The 6,945-nt window shown below is 51.3% G+C and overlaps 1 long non-coding RNA gene across 1 annotated transcript; it reads left to right on the plus strand.

Annotated features, from left to right (window-relative positions):
• The first annotated feature begins 2,677 nt into the window (after nucleotides 1-2,677).
• Nucleotides 2,678-6,289, plus strand: LOC134935667 (uncharacterized). The gene is made up of 2 exons (XR_010180327.1): nucleotides 2,678-3,209; nucleotides 5,612-6,289. It is a non-coding gene; the product is annotated as an uncharacterized LOC134935667 (long non-coding RNA).
• Nucleotides 6,290-6,945: the final 656 nt, after the last annotated feature.

Below are 6,945 nucleotides of genomic sequence, written 5' to 3' on the forward strand. Positions count from 1 at the left end.
CCAATCGCAGCGCTCCCAGTGCCGGCGTGAGCAGGGGCAGAGGCGTGGTATACAGGAGCACCATCAGCGGGAGGAAGATGCCAGGCAGAGAGAGAGAGGAGGGGAGGCAGATGTTGGGCAGAGAGAGGGGGGACAGATGCTGCGGAGAGGGGGGCAGATGATGGGCAGGGAGAGGGTGGGACAGATGCTGTGGAGAGGACAGATGATGGGCAGAGAGAGGGCGAACAGATGCTGGGCAGAGAGAGGGGGGACAGATACTGCGGAGAGGGGGGGGCAGATGATGGGCAGAAAGAGGGGGAGCAGATGCTGGGCAGAGAGAAGGGGGGACAAATGCTGCGGAGAGGAGGACAGATGATGGGCAGAGAGAGGGGGGACAAATGCTGTGGAGAGGGGGGCAGATGCTGGGCAGAGAGAGGGGGGACAGATGCTGTTGAGAGGGGGGGCAGATGATGGGCAGAAGGAGGGGGAGCAGATGCTGGGCAGAGAGAAGGGGGGACAAATGCTGTGGAGAGGGGGGGCAGATGATGGACAGAGGGGGGGGACACAGATGCTGCGGAGAGGAGGATAGATGATGGGCAAAAGAGGGGTGGATAGATGCTGCGGAGAGGGGGGCAGATGATGGGCAGAGAGAGCGGAGGCAGATGCTGGTCAGAGGGAGGGGGGACAGATGCTGCGGAGAGGGGAACAGATGATGGGCAGAGAGAGGGGGGACAGACGCTGTGGAGAGGGGGGCAGATGCTGGGCAGAGAGAGGGGGGACAGATGCTGCGGAGAGGGGGCAGATGATGGGCAGAGAGAGCGGGGACAGATGCTGCGGAGAGGGGGGCAGATGATGGGCAGAAAGAGGGGGAGTGGATGCTAGGCAGAGAGAGGGGGGACAGATGCTGCGGAGAGGGGGGCAGATGCTGGGCAGAGAGAGGGGGTCAGATGCTGTGGAGAGGGGGGGGCAGATGATGGGCAGAAAGAGGGAGCAGATGCTGGGCAGAGAGAAGGGGGGGACAAATGCTGCAGAGAGGAGGATAGATGATGGGCAGAGAGGGGGGGGGACAGATGCAGCGGAGAGGGGGGCAGATGATGGGCAGAGAGAGGGGGGACAGATGCTGTGGAGAGGGGGGGCAGATGATGGGCAGAAGGAGGGGGAGCAGATGCTGGGCAGAGAGAAGGGGGGACAAATGCTGCGGAGAGGGGGACAGATGATGGACAGAGAGAGGGGGGACAGATGCTGCGTAGAGGAGGATAGATGATGGGCAGAAAGAGGGGTGGACAGATACTGCAGAGAGGGGGGCAGATGATGGGCAGAAAGAGGGGGAGCAGATGCTGGGCAGGGAGAGGGGGGACAGATGCTGTGAAGAGGGGGGCAGATGCTGGGCAGTGAGAGGGGGGACAGATGCTGTGGAGAGGGGGGCAGGTGCTGGGCAGAGAGAAGGGGGGACAAATGCTGCGGAGAGGGGGACAGATGATGGACAGAGAGAGGGGGGGACAGATGCTGCGTAGAGGAGGATAGATGATGGGCAGAAAGAGGGGTGGACAGATACTGCAGAGAGGGGGGCAGATGATGGGCAGAAAGAGGGGGAGCAGATGCTGGGCAGGGAGAGGGGGGACAGATGCTGCGAAGAGGGGGGCAGATGCTGGCCAGTGAGAGGGGGGACAGATGCTGTGGAGAGGGGGGCAGGTGCTGGGCAGAGAGAGGGGGGACAGATGCTGTGGAGAGGGGGCAGATGCTGGGCAGAGAGAGGGGGGACCAATGCTACGGAGAGGGGGGCAGATGATGGGCAGAAAGAGGGGAGGCAGATGCTGGGCAGAGAGAGTGGGGACAGATGCTGCGGAGAGGGGGGCAGATGATTGGCAGAGAGAGGGGGGACAGATGCTGCGGAGAGGGGGGACAGATGCTGCGGAGAGGGGGGCAGAAAGAGGGGGAGCAGATGCTGGGCAGAGAGAAGGAGGGACAGATGCTGTGGAGAGGACAGATGATGGGTAGAGAGAGGGGGGACAGATGCTGCGGAGAGGGGGCAGCTGCTGGGCAGAGAGAGGGGAGGCAGATGCTGCGGAGAGGGGGGCAGATGATGGGCAGAAAGAGGGGGAGCAGATGCTGGGCAGAGAGAAGGGGGACAGATGCTGCAGAGAGGGGGACAGATGATGGGCAGAGAGAGGGGGGGACAGATGCTGCGGAGAGGGGTGGCAGATGCTGGGCAGAGAGACAGGAGTGGAGGCAGATGCTTGACAGAGAGAAAACCATGTAGCAGTCAGAGAGAGAGAGAGAGAGAGAGAGAGAGAGAGAGAGAGAGAGAGAGAGAGAGAGAAAGAGACAGCAGCTGCATAGAGAGGGTGGCAGAGACAGGCAGGAGCTATGGAGACAGAGGAGTCAGGTTGAATACATTACTCACATTTAGACAAGGGCCATGCTGTGTGACAGCCTCCGTGTTCCAGGGGTCAGAGGAGCATGTGACAGCTCCTCCAATCAGGGGCTCTTCTAATCAGCATGTGCCGAGCTCCTCCAATCACTGCTCGGCACATGTTCTTCTGACCTTATTGCTGATACCAGGTAGGGGAGGAGACGAGGCACCGCAGTGAGTTGCAGGGACTTCCCCTGCTGCTGCTCTCAGTGAGTACAAGCTAACCCCTCCTCCCATCCCTGTGCTGCCAGCGCTGCTGCCTGTCATGCAGTGTGACAGGCACAGCGGCAATCGGCAGCTGCAGAGTAGCAAAGCAGGGAGCCCGGAGAGCGCCTCCCTGCTTTGCAGAGGCGCCTCTCTCATGTTTGGGGGGAGCGAGCTGCCCCCTTGCCCCCCCTATTCCGACGCCCCTGCATACACACAACACACTTGGAACATACCCAGCAGCCAGCCATCAGGCATATGTCCGTCCTCAAATTTATCAAAGAGGGATGACTGACTGAGGATGAAGGAGTCATGGCAGCCGCCAGGGTAACCCGCAACCACACTCATAATTTTTAGATTTGCATCACAAACCACCTGGACATTAGTTGATTGGCTAGAATGCCGATTGGTAAAGACATATTGCCTGCCCCTAGGTGGTCTCAGCTCAACGTGTGTGCAATCTATGGCACCCAGCACATTGGGCATGCCAGCAAGCTCATAGAAAGCTACCCTGACTGCATGCCACTGCGACTCCTGGGTAGGGAAGCAGATAGAGGCATCTATATGGGGTTCCAAGACATCCAAAACCTGAGTGGACATTAATAAATATAAGGTGAGTGTCATGATCTGTAATCAATACAATACTGTGTTCTAAGACCTAACAGAAGCAACACTTAGACATAGACGTGTATGTATATTTCAACTCACCTGATTCAAATATTTGGAAAAGGTGGGCTGGGAGATACCAATGACGTCGCCTGTCACAGCTTGGAAGCTCCCAGTAGCCATAAAGTGCAACACAGCCAGGAGTTTGTGCAGGCCTGAGACAGAGCGAGAGCGTGCTGTCTCAGGGTCTAGACCCTGTTTGACAAGGTCATACAGACGGAAATGTTGTTTCTATTTAGCCTAAACATCTGTATGACCCTATCATCAGACAATGCGTTTAAGTTTAAACGCCCCCTAAAAAAACAAGGCTGGCGCAGCCTCCGCGGCACCTGTACAACCTGCTGATCATGTTCACTTACCTGGCCCTGATTTCTTGAAGACTCATGGAGCAGTCTCAGGTATCCCCCAGCAACCAGAAAATCACTAGCACACACAACAGCAGCCATTTCAGAGTGAGAGTTATTCAAAATGTGCCTGGAACTCTTTTATAGGGCCAAACATTCAGGTGTGACTAATGGATAATTAAATATACATGTAAACACGCTTATCAAAAGCAGGTCTACTTTTTTTTAGCACTTTTTTACGATTTGTATTTTTTCATGACCGCAAAGGCATTTTCACGGTACACATTACGAATACGAATGGTTAGTAAATGACCGTGATTCATACCTAAACAGCCGCGTTTGACCGATGGTGTACTTATTCGTAATTTTTTACTAGAACTTCCAAAAAAATACGAATGCCCTCATCACTGCCGTGATTTGTGCTTAGTAAATTCCCGAGATGACACTTTGAAGAAAAAACGTCATCTCGGCCAATATCGGGAGCTTAGTAAATATACCCCAGTGATTCTGTTTTTCTTAGATTGCATATTGATTTATTTTAATTGTACTCCCGGGAGAATTGTTCAAATTTTTTAAATAAATGCTTTCTATCTTTGATTGTTGAGCACAACTTGGTTTTTGTTCTATTTACCATAAAATAATAATTCATATTCTAATTTGAATGTAATAACTTTAAATAAGGGGTCATATCACATTTCCCCTATGTCAGTCACACAAAAGACAGGTGCCTCAAACCAGTGGCCAGTGTAGTGGTTTCTGTGAGGTCATGCTGTGATGTCATAATGGGACTCCAACCACAAAGAACCAGTCCTGGCTGGCCTGGTGGGGTCTGTGAGATCATGCTGTGATGTCATAATGGTATCAACTGCCTATATCTCGGGTTGGCTGCTGCCTCCCTCATTCTCCTTCAATACCTGGAGACACAAAGCTCACCGGCAGGAGTAGAAACAACTGGCAGGAGAAACACACTTGGCTGAGGTTAGTAACTGGACAAAGACAAGGGCAGCTTAGTTAGATATGGCAGCAGACTTAGGGGCCCATTTATCAGCTATTCAAAATCTGTAGCGTATGTGCGCCAGACAATCAGCTCCCAACTGTCATGTGTTTAAAAATGACCATTGGGAGCTGATTGACTGGAGCAATATTTATCATACGGAATGAGTTTTAAACAGCTAAAAATCGTTGATAAATGGGCAACAAGAATCAGAGGGGAATAGAAATGATTGCTTTAATGATTTCATAAGACAGAACATAGGATACAGATACTACACATTAAACTGGAAACAAGTACATAGTAAATGAAATTATGTCATAGCTGGTGCTTATTTAAATAATACTATCATGTTTTATTTAAAACGCTTTGTATTATACATGTGTATGTTAGTTTATTACAGTGCTCACTGAGGTTTTCCATGATGGTTTCATCTTCTGCCACTGAAGCCAAACTACGGAGCTATTTATGTACTGAGAAATCCTCACCGCTCTCCTGGTTTACTTATTACACACTGAGCCATAGAGTACATCAGTAATACATGGCCACCATTAATTATTAGTAATCTAGGGGGAGATCTCTCATCCCTTCTAATGATGGGAGGTGTTGCCTATAGCAACAATCCGATGTTAACTACTGTATCATTGCATGGAGTATACTAGATAAATATTAGCTAGAAGATAATTGGTTGCTATGGGCAACAGCTCCTTTTATACTCTTTAGAAGGTTTGATAAGTCTGTAAATATTAGGGAAGGCAGAAAGTAGGTTTATGTCGGACACCGCAGATGATTTTACAATTTCCAACAATGAAAGTGTTCTCAGCTTACATAAGTATAATAGTAACCGGTGAAATGGACTGTCCAGAAAGGCCATTATACAGCTTACAGTTTCAGGTTCTAGTTGATCTTATATATGAATGTATATCCCTAAATACTGTAGTTGCTGTTACTTACAATTGTAAATGCATTGCAAGGCATCTAACACTGTCTACTCTTCATCTTTCTCCACATCAGCACTATGGCCCCGAGATGGATGATCACACTGTGGGAGACGATAACTGCCTGCTGTCCATGCAGAAGATACCGGAGCTGGAATGCTCAGAGAAGAGATGCCCACTTGCCTCGCCATACCAGGCTTGAGGAAGAAATGCCTCCAACCAAGCCAGTGGGTTATGATCACTCTGATGGCAGTTTATCCAAAAAACTATCTCCCAGTGAGAAGAACAAGGATCGCCAGATTAAAGTCCTCGATCTCATTAACAAACAGTTAGTCGAGGAGAACAACTTGTTAGCGGCAGAAAACACCTTATTAAAACTGAAGGTTGAAATGCTTAAAGACACGCTAACGAAGGTCATAGAGCTGCTGTAGGCCCCTGTCTAACTCCGCCGCTGTTACGGAGGCTCACCCAGTAGCTGACCAGTAACCATGGATTCTTATCTTTATGCACTCACCTATTAGAGCAGGGGGAAATATGCACTGAGAGGTTTCTGTAATCTTCTAATCGTAAAGGAGCGACCTTTCTTTTTTGAAGTCTGCATAAATCTGTCAGTGTGTATTTTCCACCTTTTCTCACCTTCTCTAATAGGTAAGTACATAAAAACAGTGATCCATGGCCAACATCTACTGGTTACAGCTTACTGTGGTTATACCTGGTAGTTAATCTTTACATCATTAAAGAGCCAGAGCAAAGATATTGTCTTCAGTGCATTCTTGTCTCTATTTAATGTATTTGTAGTGAGAAATATATCTTATGTCTAGCTAAATATATAACTACTAGGTGCTTCATCGCGCCCTACGGGCGCTCTTCACACCGTCGGAAGGGGCTACGCCCCCTTAACCCCTGCACGCCTTTCTGGGGTTCAATATATGGAGTATTACCTGCATTCCTAATTTTGTTAGTGTTTGAATATTGCACAATGATAGGGCGTCCGATGGTGAAGGGGGCGTAGTCCCTTGCAAAAGGAAGGGGTTTGGGGAGTGGGGACCGCGGATGCGGGAGAGGGTATGAAGGCGCTGTGGGTGGGGTAGGAGCAGGGGTGTCGCAGGTGGGGGATGGCAGCTGCAGGGCTGTTGCGGATGGAGGAGGGGTTCCGAAGGCGCTGCAGATGGGGAAGGGGTGGGTGCGGGTGTGCAGTGGATGGGGGAGGTGTCCAGGGGGCGCGGTGGGTGGGGGAGGGGTGGATGCGGGGGTAACGTGGGTGGGGGAGTGGCAGGTGCGGTGCTGTTGCGAATGGTGTAGGCGATGCGGATTGGGAAGGGCCTGCTGCGTGGGTGGGGTAGGGGATCCAAAGGTGCAGCGGGCGGGGGAGAGCCAGATGCGGGGTGTGGCGGATGGGGGAGGGGCTGC

The sequence above is a fragment of the Pseudophryne corroboree genome, chromosome 6, assembly GCF_028390025.1.
Source record: "Pseudophryne corroboree isolate aPseCor3 chromosome 6, aPseCor3.hap2, whole genome shotgun sequence".
Taxonomy (NCBI): Eukaryota; Metazoa; Chordata; class Amphibia; order Anura; family Myobatrachidae; genus Pseudophryne; species Pseudophryne corroboree.